The sequence below is a fragment of the Triticum aestivum genome, chromosome 1A (assembly GCF_018294505.1).
Source record: "Triticum aestivum cultivar Chinese Spring chromosome 1A, IWGSC CS RefSeq v2.1, whole genome shotgun sequence".
Classification (NCBI taxonomy): Eukaryota; Viridiplantae; Streptophyta; class Magnoliopsida; order Poales; family Poaceae; genus Triticum; species Triticum aestivum.
Genome location: NC_057794.1, coordinates 96,093,809 through 96,119,373, shown reverse-complemented (window position 1 = coordinate 96,119,373; position 25,565 = coordinate 96,093,809).

The window sequence follows — 25,565 nt, the reverse complement described above, 5'->3', positions numbered from 1 at the left end:
TTCGGAAAGAAAAGCCGGATAGAGGATCTATTAAATATCACAGGAGTCTAACAAAAAAGAGTCAATATGCGTATGCAGGCTTCGCTGCTATCCACCGCTGCACTGACTGCGGAGGTGGGTGTCCTGAAGCAGGACCTCGAGCGGACCGAGCAAGAGCTCGGCCTTGCCAAACGGCAGCTCGAGGAGAAAGAAGGTAAGAGATACCTTATAGAAAAAATGCCTATAGGGAGGCGCAATTACAAAAAATGACAGGAGTATACTGCTTATTGTAGGGGCCACAACTGAGGTGGCGACCCTCAAGCAGGCGCTGTCCGAGGCCGAGAAGAAAGCGGCCACAGAGCGCGTCGAGCGGGAGAAATTTGAGGCGCAGGTCGGCGAGGTGCGGCAAGAGCTTCAGGTTCTCATGAAAAAACATAAGAGTTTGGAGCTCGACTCGAAGACGCGAGCGTCCGAGCTTGCTGCGGCCCTTAAAACTGCCAAATCTGCCAAGGCCGAAGCCCAAAAGGCCCTCCAGGAATTGGATGCGGTGAAAAAGATAGCGGCGGGTAAGGCATTCTATATGCAAAGCAGACATATAAAAGTAAACTACTTGTTACTTACCCGAATCCGGAGCTCTCCAGGGGTATTCGTAGATCTTCCCCGTAGCGTATCCGATGCCGCCGCATTCTACCGAGCCGAGGAAGGCAGCTCAACGGAGAAGGTGTTCTGGTCTTAGTACGCTGAGGCCGGACACCCTGTGCCCTTGAGCGACCAGCTGAAGCAGCTGGTCGAGCTCCACAAGGCGGCCGAACAGGCCCTGAGGGGCTTCATAGTTCGGCTGTGGCCTAGAGAGGCCCTGCCTGGGAGCTACTTCGGACTGGTGCGGCGGCTGGTGGAGGCTTGTCCAAGGCTCGAGGTCATCAAGCGCTCCGTCTGCATCGAAGGTGCCTGTAGGGCCCTTGCCCGTGCAAAAGTGCATTGGGGTAAGCTGGACGGTGAGAAGCTTGTGAAGGACGGGCCGCCGCCGGGGAAGGAGCATTGCAAGCCCGAGAACTATTACAAGGATGTTCTTGCTGGTGCCCGCCTTGTGGCGGATGAATGTACCAAGGATGTAATTTTTGAATGAACTCGCTCGTGTTATCCTGTGCGCCGAAAACTTGTTCATATGCGCTAAGCAATGCTTATTGAATTTAAAATATTACTTTCTGTGCAGCAGTTTATCAAAAATTGAGAGATGGCCAGTCGTCGGCTTCTGCCCCCGTGCCACTAGTGCTGGGGTGTTCGGGATAAACCTGAGCGCTCTTTTTCCCATAGTTGGGTCCTTCGAGGGAGGCGCTCAGCACAACGAACCAGGCAATCGGACTATAATGCTTGAACACTCTCACTTAGCCATAGAACTCTACAATTTTAAATTTCGGTGAAGCTCCTAGTTCGGAAGACCGAGTTCGGGGCGCTATCCACGCCTTGGCCGGACAAAGCCGGCTCCTCGCTTGAAGCGGCATAAGCCTTTAGGGACTCGAAAAACCTCTAGAACAGCGACCGGTCTCTCGCCACATCATGACAGTCAGTTTTAGCTTTCTCCACTAAGGTGCTTAACCCAGCTGAACCGGGGCACAATCGCAGTGGTTCTCCTAGTGCTACCTTAGCCGATAGAGCGGAACGTAAGGCACCAAAACATAGGAGCCGGGCAAACCCAACTATTGACCCAAATCATGATTCGGAGCCGATGCATATAGTGTTATAAGTTCGGGGTGCCGCACTGGTGAAAGTGTACGGACTTCTCACACCATTATGAGGGGTACTGAAGCCCCTGGCGTGTTTGCCGTACCATGGTGTACGGGTGCAATCATGTCATTTAATAAACATAAATGTGAAAAGAAGATAATGCAAAAAATAGACAAGAAGCTAAGCATTGTTTATAGAGAGGCTATTTATCAAAGCCGAACGATACAAATAGTGCGGTAAGCAAAAGATATTGGACTATTCAGTATGTCCTGACCAGGGGCAGGCCACGGAATTGTATTTAAAACAGGTATACCACTCGTAACAGAGACCACCTGGGAGTTCCATAATGCGGCATGGCTTGTCTGCCTCCCTGGAGCTTGCATCGTTTGTGCGGCAGTCGAATTGCCGAACAGGTCGTCCGAAGTATGGAGTCTTGAAAGTAAGAAAAATTAAAAAAAAGGAATCCGGCAGCCCCTAGTACGTTTTAAGCCGTATTTTGGGCATGCCGTTATTGTGCCCCTTCCCCTGTGCCCATGGTATTTCAAGGGCGTAGTTATGTACGCGAGGTACTAGTTTTGTTATGTCGCGAAAGCTAGGGTTGGGGCCGCATTGCTACGCTTGCTCAGAGTGTGCCAGGCGGTCCTGCTGTGGGTTACTCCGGGCGCGCTTGGCAGTGTCTGGCTTTTTAATGGCCGGACTGGAGAATTGCCTGAGAAGGCTACTTTGTACCTCCGCTACGAGAGCCGTCGTATGCTCCTCCGTACGGAGGGAGCGTTCGGTGTTTCCGTTGACTGTAATTACTCCTCGAGGGCCTGGCATCTTGAGCTTGAGATATGCATAGTATGGCACCGCATTGAATTTTGCGAATGCGGTTCGTCCGAGCAGGGCGTGATAGCCACTGTGAAACGGGACTATATCGAAGATTAACTCTTCGCTTCGGAAATTGTCCCGGGATCCGAAGACCACGTCAAGTGTTACTGAGCCTGTACAGTTGGCTTCTACACCTGGTATAACGCCTTTAAAGGTCGTTCTTGTGGGCTTAATCCTTGAGGGATCTATGCCCATTTTCCGCACTGTATCCTGATAAAGCAGGTTCAGGCTACTGCCGCCGTCCATGAGGACTCTTGTGAGATGAAATCCGTCGATGATTGGGTCAAGAACCAATGCGGCGAAGCCGCCATGACGGATGCTAGTGGGATGGTCCCTTCTATCAAAGGTGATCGGGCAGGAGGACCATGGGTTGAACTTTGGGGCGACTGGCTCCATCGCGTATACGTCCCGTAGCGCACGCTTCCGCTCCCGCTTGGGAATGTGGGTTGAGTATATCATGTTCACCGTCCGCACTTGTGGGGGAAAGCCCTTCTGTCCATTGTTGTTCGGCGGCTTGGGCTCCTCGTCGTCGTTGTGCAGCCCCTTGTCTCTGTTTTTGGCCCTTAACTTGCCTGCCTGCTTGAACACCCAACAATCCCTGTTAGTGTGATTGGCTGGCCTTTCGGGGGTGCCATGTATCTGGCACAAGCGATCGAGTATTCGGTCCAAACTGGACGGGCCCTGAGTATTCTTTTTGAATGTCTTTTTCCACTGACCGGATTTATAGCCTTTGAATCCGGCATTGACTGCCGTGTCTTCATTGTTGTCGCTGCTAACGCGACGCTTTTGCTTATTCCGACATGTCCTGCCACTTTTATCCTTGGTATCCGAATTACCAGGGTTCTTTGATAAGTTGTTACTGCGAGCTAGCCAGCTGTCTTCTCCCGCGCAAAAGCGGGTCATGAGTGTGGTGAGGGCTGCCATGGATTTCAGCTTTTCCTGTCCCAGGTGCCGGGCAAGCCACTCATCGCGGATGTTATGCTTGAAGGCTGCTAGGGCCTCTGCGTCCGGACAGTCGACTATCTGGTTTTTCTTTGTTAGGAACCGTGTCCAGAATTGTCTAGCCGATTCCTCTGGCTTCTGAATTATGTGGCTTAAGTCGTCGGCATCCGGTGGTCGCACGTAAGTGCCCTGGAAGTTGTCGAGGAATGCGGCTTCCAGGTCCTCCCAAGAACCGATTGAGTTTGCTGGCAAGCTATTAAGCCAATGCTGGGCCGGTCCTTTAAGTTTGAGCGGGAGGTATCTGATGGCGTGTAGATCATCGCCCCGTGCCATGTGGATGTGAAGGAGATAATCCTCGATCCATACCGCCGGATCTGTTGTGCCATCGTATGATTCGATGTTTACGGGTTTGAAACCCTCTGGGATTTTATGATCCATTACTTCATTTGTGAAGCATAGCGGGTGTGCGGCGCCTCTGTACTGGGCTATATCACGATGCAGCTCGGAAGAGCTATGTCTGTTGTGTTCGGCCCGGCCGAATTTGTTGTATCCGGAGTGAAGATCATTGTCACATGCCGCAGGGTGCCTGCGCGATCCATAGATCGATCTTGTTTGTCTTGCCTTATCCTCCAGTATGTCATGCAGGTCGGGCGCATTTTCCCGTGCCTTAGTTGAGCGGTGTCGGGGCATGGCTTGGGTGGAGGGCCGAGAGGCCTCTCTGTGGCGGCCGCGAGGTGGCCGGTCTGCCATGTCATGCGCTGGTGATGTAGGTGCTTCCTCCTCTGATCAGGGTAGCGGCCTGTGCTTCGGGTAACTCTTGGAGGGACGTTCGAGTTCATACTCTTCGGCCGCAAGGACTTCAATCCATCTGTCAGCTAGCAAATCTTGGGCAGCTTTAAGATGTTGCTGCTTTTTCTTGAGGCTGCTTGCCATGGCTAAAAGCTTGCGTTTAAAACGCTCTTGTTCGGCGGGGTCTGATGGTATGACGAATTCGTCGTCATCGAGGCTTGCCTCATCTTCGGAGGGAGGCGTATAGTTATCATCCTCGACCTCTCGGTCTGCCGCTCTCTCATGAGGGCTGGCTTCTCCATCTTCCTGTGCCGAATCTTGCTAGGGTGGGTGTTCTTCGGCGCTATCCGGGGTAGTATTATCTCCCGTGCCGGAATCATCGTTTTTGCTTTGGCGGGATTTAGAGCGGCGCCGCTGTCGCCGGCGCTTTGGCTGTTTCTTGGGGGCGTCATCCCCCACTGTTCCATCGCCATCTCCTTGTTTTGGAGTATCCACCATATATATGTCATATGACGAGGTGGCGTTCCAGCGCCCTACAGGTGATGGTTCCTGTTCGTCTCCTACATCGTCGTCCATGCCGTCGATGTCTTCGAAGCTGAAGTCAAGCATGTCGGTTAGATCGTCGACAGTGGCTACAAAGTGGGTGGTGGGTGGGTTTTGAATTTCCTCATCGTCCGTATTCCACCCTCGCTGACCATAGTCCGGCTAGGGCTCTCCTGATAAAGAGAGAGACTTAAGAGAATTCAGGATGTCGCCAAAAGGCGAATGCTGAAAGATGTCTGCGGCGGTGAACTCCATTATCGGCACCCAATCAGATTCGGTTGGCAGGGGCGCGGGGGGTTCGGAGTCCGGGAAGGAGTCCGGATCCTCAGAGTCACGAGTCGTGCAGAGTGCGGGGCTAGCGTTCGGCTTGATCGCTTTTGGGATCGCAGCCCCCGAGGTGACGTCCAACGCTCATCCTCGATTGGCGCAATAGGCTCCGAGTTAGGGGTCGGAACCGATGCGTGTGCGGCCTCCAGGACACTGTCCGGGGGCAGAGCTAGATCATGCCCCTCGAGATAGTGCGGCGCTCTTGGCCGTGGCTCGAGCCCGTCGAAGATCAAGTCTCCGTGGATGTCAGCCGTGTAGTTTAAGCTTCCAAACCTGACTTGACGGCCAGGGGCGTAGCTGTCGATCTGCTCCAGGTGGCTGAGCGAATTGGCCCGCAGAGCGAAGCCGCCGAAGACGAAGATCTGTCTGGGGAGAAAAGTCTCACCCTGGACCGCATCATTGTTGATGGTCAAAGGAGCCATCGGGCCTAAAGGCGACTACACAGAGGAACTCTCAATGAAAGCACCAATGTCGGTGTCAAAACCGGCGGATCTCGGGTAGTGGGTCCCAATCTATGCGTCTAGACCGGATGGTAACAGGAGGCAGGGAACACGATGTTTTACCCAGGTTCGGGCCCTCTTGATGGAGGTAAAACCCTACGTCCTGCTTGATTAATATTGATGATATGGGTAGTACAAGAGTAGATCTACCACGAGATCAAGGAGGCTAAACCCTAGAAGCTAGCCTATGGTATGATTGTTGTGTATGGAGTTGATTGCCTACGGACTACAACCCTCCGGTTTATATAGACACCGGTTAGGGTTAGGGTTACATAGAGTCGGTTACAATGGTAGGAGATCTTGAATATCCGCATCGCCAAGCTTGCCTTCCACGCCAAGGAAAGTCCCATCCGGACACGAGACGAAGTCTTCAATCTTGTATCTTCATAGTCCAGGAGTCCGGCCAAAGGATATAGTCCGGCTACCCGAACACCCCCTAATCCAGGACTCCCTCACCCGCTTTAATGCAATACCGCATTATGCATCTCTTACGCTTAAGATGCCCGGTCCATGCAGCATCATCTCCTTAAAGGGGAAGCTGTGAGAACACCTCCCCCAATTGGATGATTGTGCGGCCGCTTTAACAGCCCCACAATACAATGGCTTCACCAGCCAGAACATCGGAACAGGTCATTAAGACCACGGACACGGATAGACGAGTCCGGCACAAAAGTATCGTTGATAAAGGCTTAGTGGCCATATACCCCTGCACTAGGGGCTTCACACCTATAAAATAAGAGACAATAAAGCTCAATTTTTCATATTTTACTTTACGCTTTGTTTATTTCATATAACTTTTGTTCAGCACGCCCCTTTTTCAACTTAGTTGCTCTCTTTTTACAGATGAACGTGGTGGTGCGCCCGTCCAGGATACGGCACAACGGAGACACAGGCGCAGACATGCAGCAGGGACCCGTTCCAAGGATTCTTTTCAGATTAAGACCCTGCGTAAACCTTCTTTACTGTCTCTTGTTGATACACATCCCCTGGCTCTATGACCAAGGAGGAGGCTGGCGTCTTGGCATGTGGCCATGTCAGAATTCTTGCGCGTACCTGGACACTAGGGGCTTATACCTCAGAGCATTACCTCGCCCGCTCTCATAAAGACCGAATACCTTAGGGAGTGTTCGGCGTCGCGAGTTTGGCATTATATGCATCAGCTCCGAGTCATGATTTTGGTCAAATGTTGGGTTGCCCGGCTCCTGTGTTCGGCCGCCTTACGTTCCGCTCTATCGGCTAAGGAGGCACCAGGAGAACTACTGCGATTGTGCCCTGGTTCGGCCAGGCGAGCACCTCAGTAGAGAAAGCCGAAAACCGACTGTCATGATATGGCGTGAGACTGGTCAACCACTCGATGACTCTCCGGAATATGTAGGATTCCTCCGCATTAACGAAGGGCCGTTTCCCGGCCAGGCACATATGCACCCCGAATTTGGGCGAGCGCAGTCGCCACCAGGGGCTACCTAAATAGTCCCATTGTGAAGCTCCTATGGCTAAGTGAAAGTGTTAAAGCATTATAGTCCGGTTGCCTAGCTCGCTGCGCTATCACCTCCTTTGTAGGACCAAGATGTTGGATTAAGTGTGAAAATGCGCCTTCTGCGAGCACCCCCGCACTATGTGCGTGGGGGCTGAAGCCAACGACTGCAATCTTTCAGATTTTGTATATATTTCTTAAAACGGCCGCACAAGAGGTGTTCCAAATACTTGAAGGCACAAGTATAAAAGGCTACTACAATTCATCAAAATATTGCTTTATAATTACATATGCTATCAGAACATAGCATCCTTCGAGCACTGCGCCTCTATTACACGAGCGCCTTCAAGGACTTCCTGAAAATAGTGCTCGGAGGGTACTCGGCTTTTGTCTGAATCTCGGGATGCAACAACGATGGTCTCCATCTGTGCCCAGTATGTCTTGACACGGGCGCCCTCTATGCATGCTGACCTCTTCATCGCATTGATATGTGGCACCGTGTCAAGGAATTGCTGCACCAAGCTGAAATAACTTTTCGGCTCCGATCTCCCCGGCCATAGATGACCCATGACGTACTTCATGGCGAGTCCGGACAATCTATTCAGTTTGGCCCATTGAGCCAGACGATTGTCCACTGCCAGTGGACGCTCTGGATTCTGGAATTGCGACCAGAAAAGCCTTTCCACTTCGCGATCTTCTTGATCTCGAAAGTATTCGGTCGCATCAGCAGCACTCGCTGCCAAATCCAGATAGGTGTTGAGGGAGTCCCGGATTAGGGGGTGTTCGGGTAGCCAGACTATACCTTCAGCCGGACTCCAGGACTATGAAGATACAAGATTGAAGACTTCGTCCCGTGTCCGGATGGGACTTTCCTTGGCGTGGAAGGCAAGCTTGGCGATGCGAATATTCAAGATCTCCTACCATTGTAACCGACACTATGTAACCCTAACCCTATCCGGTGTCTATATAAACCGGAGGGTTGTAGTCCATAGGCAATCAACTCCATATACAGCAATCATACCATAGGCTAGCTTCTAGGGTTTAGCCTCCTTGATCTCGTGGTAGATCTACTCTTGTACTACCCATATCATCAATATTAATCAAGTAGGATGTAGGGTTTTACCTCCATCAAGAGGGCCCGAACCTGGGTAAAACATCGTGTTCCCTGCCTCCTGTTACCATCCGGCCTAGACGCACAGTTCGGGACCCCCTACCCGAGATCCGCCGGTTTTGACACCGACATTGGTGCTTTCATTGAGAGTTCCTCTGTGCCATCACAATCAGGAAGGATGCCTCCTCCCGTCTATAAAGACGGCGCCGTTGCTAAGGGAGCCTTGGCTGTCGGCCAAACCCTCCGGCTAGGTGGTTTCCTCATGACCGCCTGTTCGGCTGTTGCACCGACGGTGACCTCTCGGGTCATCAAAAGCAACCTACACGTCAGCTCGGAGCTCGTCGAGCAGCTAGATCCAATGGAGCTCTCTTCCGTAAACGAGCTCTTGGATCGCATCACCGCCCTGGGGGTCGCTACGGATTACGACCAGGTTGGGCTTAAACCCGATCTAAGAGAAATTAACTCTCCCCAAGTCACCCACCACGTTGCTGTGGTAGAAACGCTGTGCGGCGACCCTTCATCTATTTTAAGGACTAGCTACGTCCGAATTCCCGACCCCTCCAAGCCGGATACCCGCGGAGGGGGAGATATAACTCAAGACCTGAGCTTAGGATCAGGCAACGGGCCAGATTCATTGGACAACATCCAAGAATCCGAACTTTAGAGTTCGGAAACTCTTCGGCCTTCGAATCTTGGATTGGGTGAGGTTTCAGATTCAACGACACCCACCCACCCGATCATAAGCGATCTCTCCCAAATCAGGCAGAGGCCCGAGGAAACAGTACATCATTACTGGGCCAGATTCCTCCTGGTTATAAACAGGATAAAGGATTGCCGCGAGGAAGACGCAATCTCATTTTTTTGCAGTAATTGCACGGACAAGGGAATCCTTAACGCCGTAAGTCTGTCGTGATATCACACGCTTCGCTCACTTGGCGTCCATAGTACAAAAATACTGTGCGATGGAAAGCGCCTGGAAAAACGAAATAAATTTTTGGGATAATCCGGCCTTGAATAGTAATCCCGTCCGAACTAAGAGGGTGCATTATCATAAGACACCCGGGATAAACACCAAAAAACCAAAACCCTCTACAGGGCATGGAACCGTACTGGAAAGATGGCTTGATGGACCCTGTAGAATTCACAGTACAGAGGACGCCACACCAGCTCACAGCCTTAGAGCATGTTGGATACTCCGGCAGGTGGCCAAAATCGGCGAAGACCTCTTAATTCCGGAGGCCGCAGAAAGCCAGCCCAAGGACACCAGTACCATTCTCACAGTCTTTGAGACTTTTGCATCAAACAATGTGCGAAAAAGAACACTCTGCAGCCTCACCGAAGTCTATCAAGTTGCAACAATAAATCCATGGAGCGACACTGCCATTACCTTCAACGCAAGTGATGAACCTAGATTCCGAACAGCCCGAGCACCAGCCGCATTGGTCCTCAGTCCCATAGTGGACGGCTTTCGCCTCACAAAGGTGCTCATGGATGGAGGCAGCGGACTGAACCTCATTTATGAGGAAACCCTTCAAAAAATGGAAATATACTGGAACCGCGTCGAGCGAAGCAGCACAACCTTTAGAGGAATAATCCCCAGTCGGGAAGTGCGCTGCACAGGAAAAATCACACTAGATGTGGTGTTCGGCACGCCGGATAATTACAAGTCCGAAGAAGTCACGTTTCAGGTGGCCCCGTTCAAAAGCGGATATCACGCTTTACTAGGGCGGGAAGCATTCACAATCTTCCAAGCAATACCCCATTACGGGTACATGAAGCTTAAGATGCCCGGGCCCAATGGAATTATCACTCTAGCTAGTGATCCGGACATAGCACTCTGTGCCAAAAACAAGACGGCCGCATTAGCCCTTGAGGCGCTATCCGAAGCCTTAGCGGCCGAGGAACTGACTGCGCTGCGCTCCACGGTTAACAGGGATGATGTGATACTCGATAAGAGATCCAAATCCACGTCCTTCAAGCCAGCTGACAAAATAGTCAAATTCCAGGTCCATCCAACGGACCCTAATAAAACAGCTTCCATCGGGGCACGACTAACCCCTGATGCAGACGCCGCACTGCGAGAGTTCCTACGAGAGAACCGGGACATCTTCGCCTGGCACCCTTCAGACATGCCAGGGATCCCACGCAGGCTGGCCGAACACAGCTTAAATATCCTAAAAGGATTTAAACCTGTCAAACAAGCCCTTTGGTGTTTTTCCGAACCCAAGAGATAGGCTATGGGAGAGGAGCTAGCCAAGCTATTAGAGGCCGGATTCATCAGAGACATAAAACATCCGGACTGGCTAGCAAACCTGGTCATGGTACCAAAGAAGGACAAATCCTGGTGTCTGTGTGTCGATTTTAAAGACCTTAACAATGCTTGCCCAAAGGATCCCTTCCCCCTCCCCCATATCGATCAAATTATCGATGCCACCGCAGGACACGATTTGTTGTGTTTCCTCGACGCATACTCCGGTTACCATCAAATCAAGATGGCAGAATCAGACCAAGCTGCAACAGCATTCATCACACCATACGACCCATTCTGCTTCAACACAATGCCCTTCGGGCTGAAAAACGCCGGCGCAACATATCAGCGCATGATCCAGACATGTCTGGCAAACCAGATCGGCAAAACAGTGGAGGCGTATGTGGATGATGTGGTCGTCAAATCAATACATGTCGAATCCCTAGTAAATTATTTGAGGCTTACATTCGATAACCTCCGAAAATATGAGATCAAGCTCAACCCAGAAAAATGCGTCTTTGGCGTTCCAGCCGGAAAGCTCTTTGGCTTCATTGTATCCGGTAGAGGAATTGAAGCAAACCCAGCCAAGATCCGAGCTTTGTCACAATTGGATGTCCCAAAGGACCTTAAACAAATACAAAAACTAACTGGATGCGTGGCGGCTTTAAGCCGCTTCATCTCCCGCTTGGGAGAAAAGGCACTACCCCTTTATCGCCTCCTTCGGCACACCGAACACTTCGAGTGGACGGATGCCGCCACGGCCGGACTTGATGAAATAAAAGCCATAATGGCAACAAACCCAGTCCTGGCCGCACCAATCACCGGCGAACCGATGTTATTGTACATTGCAGCAACACACCAAGTTGTCAGCGCAGTGCTCGTTGTCGAGCGGGAAACAGACGGACACAAATTCCCCCTTCAAAGGCCGGTCTACTACGTGTCCACTGTCCTCACTCCATGCAAATCACGGTACCCGCATTATCAATAGATTGCATACGCGGTATTCATGGCATCCCGGAAGCTATGACACTACTTTCAAGAGTGTTCCATAACAGTGGCCTCGAAAGTACCACTCAACGATATTATCAACAACCGCGATGCAACGGGCCGGATTGCAAAATGGGCCATCGAGCTTCTCCCGTTCGATATAACCTATAAGCCACGACGAGCTATTAAATCGCAAGTTTTGGCCGACTTCGTCGCAGAATGGACAGAGGCCGAGCTCCCTAAAGAGTACGACACATATTCAAACTGGATTATGCATTTCGACGGCTCCAAAATGTTGGCCGGACTGGGGGCTGGCGTCGTCCCGACGTCCCCCACAGGAGACATAGTCCAATATGTGCTCCAGATCATGTACATGGATTCCAACAATGCAGCCAAATATGAGGCCCTCCTACATGGTCTCCGGATAGCAGTATCCATGGGTATCCAGCGCCTAGAGGTACGCGGGGATTCAAACCTCGCGATATCCCAAATAAATGGAGACTTCGACGCCAAGGACCCAAAAATGGCAGCTTACCGCAACATCGTCCTAAAAATGTCAGCTCGGTTCGAAGGGCTGGAGTTTCACCATATAGCCCAAGAAAACAATCAAGCAGCGGACGTCCTGGCACGCATCGGAGAAAAATGCGATGCAGTCCCCCCCCAACATCTTTTTGGAAAGATTGTTCAAGCCATCTATAGCATGGGAGGGGAACCTGCAAATAACAGCTCGGACCCAGCCGCACCACTCGACGCCGAACAATCTGACACAATTGGAGGCTCTGCCAATGAAATTACACCTTCAGCCCACGTAATAATGGCGGTTATCGCCCCGTGGACAGAACCATTCCTAGCCTACCTTACTAGGCAGGAACTCCCGGAGGACCAAAACGAGGCCCGCTGCATAGTGCGGCGATCTAAAGCCTATAGAGTCCATGAGGGAGAACTTTATAAGAAAAGCACTACCGGAGTCCTTCAAAGGGGCATCTCCGAAGAGGAAGGGCGGAACCTTCTGGCTGAAATTCATGCCAGACTCGGTGGTCACCACGCCGCTGCTTGGTCCCTTGTTAGCAAGGCTTTATGTACAGGCTTTTATTGGCCAACGGCCCGGGCAGACGCTCAGGACCTAGTCCAACGATGCGCTGGTTGCCAACTTTTTGCCAACCAAAGCCATATGCCACCCACCGCACTCCAAACTATACCCATCACCTGGCCTTTTGCAGTCTGGGGGCTTGACATGGTCGGACCCCTTAAAGGTGGGACCGATAGGAAAAAATACTTACTGGTCATGGTGGATAAATTCACCAAATGGATAGAAGCCAAGCTTGTTAAAACGACCGAATCCGGACCTGTGATAGATTTCATATCCGGGGTAGTACACCGTTATGGCGTTCCCCACAGCATCATAACCGATAATGGTACAAACTTAACCGCCGACGAGGTAAAACTCTGGTGCAAAAACATGGGCATCAAGCTCGATTATGCTTCCATCTATCACCCACAAACCAACGGCCAGGTCGAACATGCAAATGGTCTTATCATGAGCGGCATTAAACCCAGACTGGTGCGGTCCCTCAAGGAATCTAACACGCACTGGGTAGAGGAGCTCGACTCCGTGCTATGGGGGCTGCGGACCACGCCAAATCGCACCACCGGATACACACCATTTTTTATGGTGTACGGCGCAGAGGCAGTTCTGCCCTGCGACATAATTCATGACTCACCTAGAGTGCGCATGTACGAAGAAAGAGAAGCCGAGCTTGATCGGCAGGACAGCTTGGACACCTTGGAGGAGGAGCGTGACATGGCAAAAGCCCATTCCGCATTTTATCAACAGCAGGCCCGAAGATATCAAAGCAGAGAAGTACGGGCCAAAAATTACAATGTTGGCGAACTAGTTCTACGCCTGCCGGATAATAAAAAGGACAAACTCAAGCCTAAGTGGGAAGGTCCATTCATAATCGACCAAGTCCTGAGTGGTGGGGCGTACCGCCTGCGAGATGCGTCGGATAACCGACTCGAGCCGAACCCGTGGAACGCCACCCATCTCCGAAGATTCTACGCCAAGCGCCGGACTTTGTGTTCGTCTCCTTCCTCTGTCCATTTTTTGCATTTTTCTGTCTTACATTTCTCTCCTTCCCCTCTTTTCTTTTATAGCCCTTAAAGGCTCATCTAGTGACGCGCCACTCGCGCTCATTAAACCTGGGGGCTTCTTTAACGGAAGCTTATTTATACGGGCTTCACGCCCAACACATGCGTCAAACTTCCGCATGTACCTTTTTCTTCACCATTATATGCATCGATATGACTTAAGTTTTGGCCAAGCTGGGTTGCCTGGCTCCTGTGCTTACCCCTACGTTCCTGATTGCTCGGCTAGGCGGTAAAGGGAGCACCTCTGCGATTGTTACTGCCGGGTCAACCGGATGTGTACCTCAGACTGGGTGAAGTCGAAAGCTAGCGTTCTTAAGGGAATATTCGGTCGGTGAAATAAAAGATGATCTTTTTACTCATTTTACGCGCCCCCAGATGCTTTTTTCTGCGTCTTTTCACGCAGTCCGGACATGCACTTTAGGGCATGCCTCCCAGCGAAAGGAACCCCTAACGGAACTATTCTCTTTGGAAGATGTTTCTTACTAACCATGTAATATAACATAACTAGTTGGGCACTTGTCTGATAAAGCACTAATGACCCCTACGCTTGGTCTCCACGCATACCCCGGTTCTTATATAACCGCTATGGTATTCAGACACACTCCGGACCGTCAGGTCCCGAGGTTGAAGCGAAAAGGTCGGCAACGACAAACGATCTACAATCCGGCTAGAAGGCATTACACATGTCAATTCAAAATTACATAGTCATCCTGACTGATTGTATTCCTCTTCTATACCATCTAACAGGCTGTCTAATTTACAGTCCTGCTGGGAATACTTCGCGGCCAACTCAACTTGGCCGTATACTAAGCTCACAGGGATCTCCTTCCCGTCAGGCCCCACTGGTCCGACCTCGGCCATGTGGTTTGGGTCAGACTTCGTAAAACGGGTCTTCACCATGGCCCAGGCCTCCCTAGCGCCTTGTCGGCAGGCCGATATCTTCCACAATTGGAAGCGCCGCTGAGCTCCCTTCAGCTTCTCCACAAGCTCTCCAAGGCCCTCGGGCACGGAGTGGGCAGGCCATAAGGCTTGGGCAATACCCCGCATCACCTGCCGAATTCGCTCGTGCAGTTGCAAGAGTTCGGGAAGAAGGTCACCCATAGAACCGGGCATCTCCTCTGCAGGACGACCTGTGAGCATACCTACAGACATTACTCTGTTAGTCGACTTTCTCGCTAAACTTTTTTTTTCGAAGTTCGTTCAAGCACTTACTAAAAATGCCGCGTCGAAGCCGCTGATTCTCCTTCATGGAGTCCGACAGCTGGCCACGAACATCTTTAAGTTCGACGTCCAGCTTGGTGTTGGCATCCTGAAGATCATTCTTCTCTCGCCTCACCTTTGTCAACATACTCTCACCGGCCTTTAGCCGGCGCAAGAGTTGTTGCTTGTCCGGATCGAGTCTGGCGCCATCTGCAATATGATTTGTCAGATTTGCACCCACACCGCACAATACTAATCTTTCAAAGTGTATCTTACCTGAGGGGGTCTCTTTGGGCTCTCCTGCTGCGGCTAGTGCGGCCTCTAGTTGGGCCTTGCACTTTTCCAGCTCCTGGGATAGTACGGTATTCTTCTCTGTAAGAACCTGCATATTAAATGATCCTTAAATCAGTTGCTCTAACTGCTTCAAGTCTCGGGGGCTACTGGCATATATATGTTTAACCAAAACTTTCTTACCCGTATGTCTTTTACATACTGCTCCGTGGCTCTGGCTAAACCATTTTGAGCGGCACGGAGGTATGCATCTCCCGAATTAAAGGCATCTAAAGCCTCTTGGGAGAAACAAGCGTCGCGTAGAACTGTCCGGCGACGCCTATGGTTCATGGCACTCTCCACTTCAGAATTTGTGGCAGACAGCCTGTCCGCATCCTCTGTCGGAGGAGCGTCCGGTGCGCGCCTTGTGCTCGCCTCCACTTCTTGGCCAGACGTTGGAGCCTGGCTGGTGGAGGCGCGATTGGCAACCTCTCCGGATGTAGTCCGGCGAGGTCTCTTCATTCTGAAGATAGCACGAACGTCAATATGCCCTGACAGAATAAACACCAGGGAAACAGAGGGTGCGCTATACCTTTGCGCCGGCATCTCAGTCCGGACTGCATTCCTTTTTGTCCACAGGGCCCTGCGGCCCCTCGTTGGCTAGCCACCGCAGGTTCGGCCTCCTGCCTCGGAAATCTCCCCTGCAAAACACGGTTGTCGTCAGAAACACCGGAATACATGAGAGTGGAATCTCTCTCAAGGGAATGAGACTCCGGTTTCTGTCACCTGGGAGGTCGGGATTAACCCTGGGTAATCAACCGTGATGGCTACCAAGGTATTGTCCTTGCTTAGCTGATAGAACACCCCGTCGATAAGCTCCACCGATATGTCCTGATCCTCTTCAGAGTCCGGATCGAGGGACCGTTCTGGGTCCTCGGGCTGTGGAGGGCGGCTGTTTATATCCTTTACCTCCTATCGCAGTTCCTGCACTGAAGTCGTTAGACTACATATCTAACCGTGGGAGTATAAAACAAACGGGCAAGCGCAATTGTTCACTTACCCAACTTGGAGGATCGTACATAGTAAATCCGGCCTGTGGGTTGACGCGGAGGAATTCCTCCTTTTCTCCCTTGTACAAAGAGGATAAGATCTTTACTAGAGCGGCAGCTGAGGCCGGCCCCTTACGACCGTAACGGGTGGCGTCATCCTCCCCGTTGAAATCCCACATGGGGTGGCCTCTATATTGAAGCGGCTGCACCCCCCGCATAATGCATGCGGCCATGACTCCAATCATGGTTAGTCCGGAATGAGCCAACAGTCTTATCCGGCTCATCAAGTAAAGGACGTCTCTGTCGTTTTCTCTCTGAGAGCTCCGCGGACGCCAGCTCAAGCGTTTCTTCAATGGAGCACTATTGAACTCAAGGAGACCGACCTGGATAGGGTCCGATAGTGGGACGTCATCTATGTAAAACCATTCCGAAGGCCAGTCCTCGGATGCCTCCTTTGGGGTTCTGGATAGGTATCCGGTCCCGGCGATGCGCCATACTTCGGCTCCACCCACTTGGTATATGGACCCCTCTTGAGAACGGGGCACCAGGCAGAATAACCTCTTCCACAGTGCGAAATGAGCCTCAACGCCTAAAAATAGCTCGCAAAGGGCGACAAAACCCGCGATATGCAATACGGATGCGGGCGTGAGATTGTGCAGCTGGAGGCCGTAGAACTCCAGAAGCCCGCGGAGAAATGGATGAATTGGAAATCCCAGTCCCCTTATTAGATAGGGGACGAGGCACACCCGCTCTCCTTTAGAAGGATTAGGGGTGCTCTCTGCTTGTTTTCCGTCATTGTAGGTGGCGAGACCGGCTCGGACCGGGACCATGTATGCCTGAGGGAGAAATCCCTTGGCCTGAAGCGACACTAACTCGCTATGCAGGATGGTGCAACTCAACCAGTCCCCGGGTTTGGGACCGGAGGGGCGAGGGGAGGAGCTGCGACGGCTGGTCATGTTGGAATGGACCTTTGCTGGAAGCGCTCTAATGATAACTCGTGGAGAGGAGAGGATGTGATTTGGACCTAAATCCCCATCCCGTTAAATAGGCGGCTCGTTTATACGGCTAGGGGTGTGGATGTAAAAATGCCTCGGCTTTCCGCATTCGTTTGACACATGGAAGACGGCCATTATTGGGCGTGGAAGCCGAGGAGCACTACAATACAAAAATCGGACATTATTCCTACAGGTACACAAGATTTGGAGAAGAACCCGCCTTGCAATGCCGAACAATCTGCGTGCCGGACTCGTCGTCATTGAAGCCTGGTTCGGGGGCTACTGAGGGAGTCCCGGATTAGGGGGTGTTCGGGTAGCCGGACTATACCTTCAGCCGGACTCCAGGACTATGAAGATACAAGATTGAAGACTTCTTCCCGTGTCCGGATGGGACTTTCCTTGGCGTGGAAGGCAAGCTTGGCGATGCGGATATTCAAGATCTCCTACCATTATAACCGACTCTATGTAACCCTAACCCTATCCGGTGTCTATATAAACCGGAGGGTTGTAGTCCATAGGCAATCAACTCCATATACAACAATCATACCATAGGCTAGCTTCTAGGGTTTAGCCTCCTTGATCTCGTGGTAGATCTACTCTTGTACTACCCATATCATCAATATTAATCAAGCAGGACGTAGGGTTTTACCTCCATCAAGAGGGCCCGAACCTGGGTAAAACATCATGTTCCCTACCTCCTGTTACCATCCGGCCTAGACGCACAATTCGGGACCCCCTACCCGAGATCCGCCGGTTTTGACACCGACAGGTGTCCTCCGCACTCCACATCCGGTCCAACGGAGTAAACTTCGGATCGCAAAACTTCCTCCGCAGCATAAAGGGCTTTCCAGCTGCAATCTGTCCGGCCTGACGCAGCTCCTCCTTCGCAACTCTCATCACAGAGCGAGCGTCCTTGGCATCAGCAACGGCCTTCTCTAAGTCTGTTTGTCTCGCCCAGTCTTCTTTCTCAAGAAACTTGCAACAGTCAGCAGCAGTTTTTAACTTCACGGCTGTCTCGGCCATCTCCTTCTTGCTTCGGTAGTGAGCAGCCTGTTCGGCTCTCAGGTCTTCAAGGGCCTTCTCGGCAGCCGCATCACTTTTCCTGGCTTGTTCCTTAGCTCGGGCAAGTTCCGCCCGAAGACTCTCCACGGCGGCCGCACCATCTGCGTCAAGCACACACATTGTAAGATACTGGCATAAAGCTCCTCTTACCAGATGCCGCCCGAGGAATTGCATACCTTGAGCCTCATCAAGCCGCTCGTTGACGAGCGCGATGTCGGCATTTGCCACGTCAAGTTGCCGCTTTAGTTCGGCAAAATCATCAGTTCGGCTCGATTCCGGACACTTCGCCACCTGTATACAAAGGCGACATTTTAGACCTGGGATTATGATCCTCTGCGCGCCGTCAATTTTGACAACGCATAGAGTCTCAGGGGCTACTATATACACAGGGTGCATCTTGTTTATGCGCAACTGACAAAGAAGTACATTATCAAACGTACCTCAAAACCCGTCAGCAAACTTCTGACGGCCTCATGCAATCTGCTTTCCGCGGACGAAATCCTTCCAATCACCATACCCATCAATGCACGGTGCTCCTCTGAGATAGAAGCTCGCCCCAGCAGAATCATCAGCTCCTCCAACCACACATCGGACGGTGCCGGACTCGTCCTATGACCTCCATCGAAAGCCGGACGCGGAGAACCTTGGGGGGACATATGTCTACCTTCCACCCCTGCCGGATTCGGAGAAACCCTCCACGACGACACCTCAGGGTCGCCCGCCTCGCCAGGCGGTACGGCAGGGGGAGGCGTTCCACTCTCCATCATCTCCGGAAGAAGATCCCCCGAAGACGAGCTCTGCTGAGAAGGGCCGAGGTCCGAGCTACAAAGTAAAAATTCGGTTAATATTCTCAGATGAAAAGCAAGGATTTCTCTCATCCCTCTAAAGGAAAATCTTTCTCTACTTACGGCTCACTGGAGGGCTGATCCCTTTGAGGGCGTAGTTCGGCCGAGGATCTCCCCGGCGTCGGACCCTCTGACGAGGACTTTTTTCCCTGCTTTGAGGCTATGGTCTCTGGGTCGTCAGAGGCGGCCCTCTTCTTCCCCTTAGGAGAGGAATTGTTGGTTCCTCCCTTTGGAGCAGCCTCCTTCGAGGAGGCCATAGTTTCCTTGTCCTCCCCCTCACTTCCCTCCAAAGGCACGATCTGACTAGCACGGGATCCGGCCTGGTCTCAGGAAGGGGAGCCGGACACCTGATCAGCTTTTCCTTCGCTATCCACTCTTGTTTAAAAGGACAACTCTTTTAGGGGCGAATTTATGACAATTTTACGAATAGTGAGTCCGGGCACAAGGTTACTTACTTGAGTATCCGGGCGATTGCAGCTTAAACCTGCATCCTCAGTCAAATCCGGACACATTGCTTGTGATCTGAAGAACATTTTATACATCTCCATGGGCGTTGCACCCATAAAATGCTGGAGAGCTCGTGGTCCCTCCGGATTAAACTCCAACAGACGAAGGGAGCGACGTTTGCCGGGTAGTGTTCGGCGAATCAGCATGACCTGCGTCACCTTGACCAGGTTGAGGTCTCTTTCTAAGAGATCCCTAATGCGGCCCTGCAACAAGGGCACGTCTTTGGATAACCCCCAATCTAATCCTTTGTTGACCCATGACCCTAGCCGTGGTGGGGGACCCAAGGGAAAGGCAGGAGGCGCCACCCACTTGGTGCTCCTGGGAGCAGTGATATAGAACCACTCTCATTGCCACAAGCCGAGCTCCTCTCGAAAGGAGCCCTCGGGCCATCGAGCATCGGCATTCTTACTTATGATAGCACCTTCGCACTCTGCGTGCCGTCCCTCGATCATCTTCGGCTCCACTCCAAAAGTCTTGAGCCATAATCCGAAGTGAGGAGTAACACGGAGGAATGCTTCGCACACAACGATGAATGAGGAAATGTGGAGGATGGACTCCGGAGCTAAGTCATGAAATTCCAACCCATAATAGAACATCAGCCCCCTCACGAAGGGATCCATCGGGAAGCCTAACCCCCGAAGGAAGTGAGACATGAACACTACGCTCTCACCGGGCTGGGGACTGGGAATAGCCTGCCCTTGAGCAGGCAACCTATGCAAAATTTTGGCGGTCAAGAACTTAGCCTCTCTTAACTTTAGCACATCCTCCTCCGTGACGGAGGAGGGCATCCATCGGCCTTGAAGGTCGGAACCGGACATTGTCGAAGGTCCGAAGCGCCGGGAATCTGGAGCCTAGGGTGTTGGAACTCGAGGCGAGGGGCGAACTCGTTTTGAGATTGGGGAAAAGGGGTAAGGCCCTGGTCTCTTTATAAGAGGTTGAATACTAGGAGCCCTCCCCGTAACCGTTTGGGACTCGCCTTTAATCGAGAAGACATGCTAACGGGCATGATTGGGTTACCCACGTCCGTATTGATGAGAATCCCGTAAATAAAGGGGACACGATCTCTGCTTTAACAAGACGTGCCAAGGAAACCGCCTCGCAAAACACGCTGAGGTGAAAAAGTGAAAATGATTCGAATAAAGGCTTGGCCGTAGTGTGATGTCACACCGTGGAATGCATCAGCAGATTAGATTTGTGTTAATATTATTCTCTCTATGGCAATACATGGAAACTTATTTTGCAGAGCCGGACACTACTCTTGGTGTTTACAAACTTTTATGAAGAATTTGGAGGAGGAACCCGCCTTGCAATGCCGAAGACAATCTACGCGCCGGACTCGTCATCATTGAAGCCTGGTTCAGGGGCTACTGAGGGAGTCCTGGATTAGGGGGTGTTCGGGTAGCCGGACTATACCTTCAGCCGGACTCCAGGACTATGAAGATACAAGATTGAAGACTTCGTCCCGTGTCCGGTTTCCTTGGCGTGGAAGGCAAGCTTGGCGATGCGGATATTCAAGATCTCCTACCATTGTAACCGACTTTGTGTAACCCTAACCCTCTCCGGTGTCTATATAAACCGAAGGGTTTTAGTCCATAGGACAACTTCATCATACAACAATCATACCATAGGCTAGCTTCTAGGGTTTAGCCTCCTTGATCTCGTGGTAGATCTACTCTTGTACTACCCATATCATCAATATTAATCAAGCAGGACATAGGGTTTTACCTCCAACAAGAGGGCCCGAACCTGGGTAAAACATCGTGTTCCTTGCCTCATATTACCATCTGGCCTAGACGCACAGTTCGGGACCCCCTACCTGAGATCCGCCGGTTTTGACACCGACAATGGGTACTTGGTATGTTGACTTTGCACAGACTCCCCGACAACGGCGCCAGAAATTCTTCTTGCTACCTCTTGAGCACTGCATTGGATTTCCCCAAAGTGGAGAGGATGATGCACCAAAGTAGCGTAAGTATTTCCCTAAGTTTTTGAGAACCAAGGTATCAATCCAGTAGGAGGCTACGCGCGAGTCCCTCGTACCAACACAAAAACAATAGCTCAACGCAACCAACGCGCTTAGGGGTTGTCAATCCCTTCACGGTCACTTACGAAAGTGAGACCTGATAGAGATGATAAATAATATTTTTGGTATAATGATGCAAAGTAAAAAAGTAAAAGCAAAGCAATAATAAAGTGATGGAGATTGATATGATGTGAAAGACACCCGGGGGCCATAGGTTTCACTAGTGGCTTCTCTCAAGAGCATAACTATTCTACGGTGGGTGAACAAATTATTGTTGAGCAATTGACAGAATTGAGCATAGTTATGAGAATATCTAGGTATGATCATGTATATAGGCATCACGTCCGAGACAAATAGACCAACTCCTGCCTGCATCTACTACTATTACTCCACTCATCGACCACTATCCAGCATGCATCTAGAATATTAATTTAAAAATAGAGTAACGCCTTAAGCAAGATGACATGATGTAGAGGGATAGTTTCATGCAATATGATAAAAACCCCATCTTGTTATCCTCGATGGCAACAATACAATACGTGCCTTGCTGCCCCTTCTGTCACTGGGAAAGGACACCGCAAGATCGAACCCAAAGCTAAGCACTTCTCCCATGGCAAGAACAACCAATTCTAGTAGGCCAAACCAAACTGATAATTTGAAGGGACTTGCAAAGATAACCAATCATACATAAAAGAATTCAGAGAAGATTCAAATATTATTCATAGATAGACTGGATCATAAACCCACAATTCATCGGTCTCAACAAACACACTGCAAAAAGAAGATTACATCGAATAGATCTTCACAAGAGAGGGGGAGAACATTGTATTGAGATCCAAAAAGAGAGAAGAAGCCATCTAGCTACTAACTATGGACCCGTAGGTCTGAAGTAAACTACTCACACTTCATCGGAGGGGCTTGGATGATGATGTAGAAGCCCTCCGTGATCGATGCCCCCTCCGGTGGAGCTCCGGAACAGGCCCCAAGATGGGATCTCGTGGATACAGAAAGTTGCGGCGGTGGAATTAGGTTTTTGGCTCTTTCCACAATCGTTTGGGGATACGTAGGTATATATAGGAGGAAGGAGTAAGTCGGTGGAGCTTCGAGGGGCCCACGAGGCAGGGGCACGCCCTAGGGGGCACGCCCTCCACCCTCGTGACCGCCTCGTGGCTTTCTTGATGGAGGGTCCAAGTCTCTTGGATCTTATCTGATGAGAAAATCACGTTTCCGAAGGTTTCATTCCGTTTGGACTCCGTTTGATATTTTGTTTCTTCGAAACACTGAAATAGGCAAAAAAAACAGCAATTCTGGGCTGGGCCTCCGGTTAATAGGTTAGTCCCAAAAATAATATATAAGTGGAAAATAAAGCCCAATATTGTCCAAAACAGTAGATAATATAGCATGGAGCAATAAAAAATTATAGATACGTTGGAGACGTATCAAACTACACGCAAGTCCCTTGTACCTACACAAACAAATAAGAACCTCACAACCAATGCGATAAAGGGGTTGTCAATCCCTTCACGGTCACTTACGAGAGTGGGATCTGATAGAGATAATAATAAGATAGGTATTTTTGGTATTTTTATGATATAGATTGAAAGTAAAGATTGGAAAATAAAATAGTTTGGAAACTTTATATGATAAAAGATAGACCCGGGGCCATAGGTTTCACTAGTGGCTTCTCTCAAGATAGCATAAGTATTACGGTGGGTGAACGAATTACTGTCGAGCAATTGATAGAAAAGTGCATAATTATGAGAATATCTAGGCATGATCATGTATGTAGGCATCACGTCCGTGACAAGTAGACCGAAACGATTCTGCATCTACTCCTATTACTCCACACATCGACCGCTATCCAGCATGCATCTAGAGTATTAAGTTCATAAGAACATAGTAACGCATTAGGCAAGATGACATGATGTAGAGGGATAAACTCAAGCAATATGATATAAACCCCATCTTTTTATCCTCGATGGCAACAATACAATATGTGCCTTGCTACCCCTGCTGTCACTTGGAAAGGACACCGCAAGATTGAACCCAAAGCTAACCACTTCTCCCATTGCAAGAAAGATCAATCTAGTAGGCCAAACCAAACTGATAACTCGAAGAGACTTGCATAGATAACCAATCATACATAAAAATTTCAGAGAAGAATCAAATATTGTTCATAGATAAACTTCATCATAAACCCACAATTCATCGGATCTCGGCAAACACACCACAAAAAGAGTTACATCGAATAGATCTCCAAGAAGATCAAGGAGAACATTGTATTGAGATCCAAAGAGAGAGAAGAAGCCATCTAGCTAATAACTATGGACCCGAAGGTTTGTGGTAAATTACTCACACATCATCGGAGAGGCTATGGTGTTGATGTAGAAGCCCTCCGTGATCGATTCCCCCTCCGGCAGAGCTCCGGAAAAGGCCCCAAGATGGGATCTCTTGGTTATAGAGTTGCGGCGGTGGAAATAGGGTTTCGTGGTGCTCCTGGATGTTTTTGGGTTATATGGACATATATAGGAGAAAAAAAGTAGGTTGGTGGAGCTACGAGGGGCCCATGAGGGTGGGGGGGGGTGCCTCCCTGCCTCATGGCCTCCTCGTTGATTTCTTGATGTCTACTCCAAGTCCCCTGGATCACGTTTGTTCCAAAAATAACTCTCCCGAAGGTTTCATTCCGTTTGGATTCCGTTTGATATTCCTTTTCTGCGAAACACTGAAATAGGCAAAAAAAATAGCAATTTGCACTGGGCCTTGGGTTAGTAGGTTAGTCCCAAAAATAATATAAAAGTGTATAAATAAGCCCATTAACATCCAAAACAGATAATATAATAGCATGGAATAATAAAAAATTATAGATATGTTGGAGAAGTATCAAGCATCCCCAAGCTTAATTCCTGCTCGTCCTCGAGTAGGTAAATGATAAAAACATAATTTTTGATGTGGAATGCTACCTAGCATAATTCTCAATGTAATTTTCTTTATTGTGGCATGAATGTTCAGATCCGAAAGATTCAAGACAAAAGTTTAATATTAACATAAAAATAATAATACTTCAAGCATACTAACAAAGCAATCATGTCTTCTCAAAATAACATGGCCAAAGAAAGTTATCCCTACAAAATCATATAGTCTGGCTATGCTCTATCTTCATCACACAAAGTATTTAAATCATGCACAACCCGATGACAAGCCAAGCAATTGTTTCATACTTTTGATGTTCTCAAACTTTTTCAATCTCCACACAATATATGAGCGTGAGCCATGGACATAGCACTATAGGTGGAATAGAATGGTGGTTGTGGAGAAGACAAAAAAGGAGAAGATAGTCTCACATCAACTAGGCGTATCAAGGGGCTATGGAGATGCCCAGCAATAGATATCAATGTGAGTGAGTAGGGATTGCCATGCAATGGATGCACTAGAGCTATAAGTGTATGAAAGCTCAACAAAAGAAAGTAAGTGGGTGTGCATCCAACTTGCTTGCTCACGAAGACCTAGGGCATTTTGAGGAAGCCCATCATTGGAATATACAAGCCAAGTTCTATAATGTAAAATCCCCACTAGTATATGAAAGTGACAACATAGGAGACTCTCTATCATGAAGATCATGGTGCTACTTTTAAGCACAAGTGTGGCAAAAGGATAGTAACATTGTCCCTTCTCTCTTTTTCTCTCATTACTTTTTTTTCATTTGGGCCTTCTCTCTTTTTTATGGCCTCTTTTATTTATTTATTTTTCATCTGGAGTCTCATCCCGACTTGTGGGGGAATCATAGCCTCCATCATCCTTTCCTCACATGGGACAATGCTCTAATAATGATGATCATCACACTTTATTTACTTACAACTCAAAAATTACAAAGTATGACTCTATGTGAATGCCTCCAGTGGTGTACCGGGATGTGCAATGACTCATGAGTGACATGTATGAAAGAATTATAAAGGTGGCTTTGCCACAAGTAC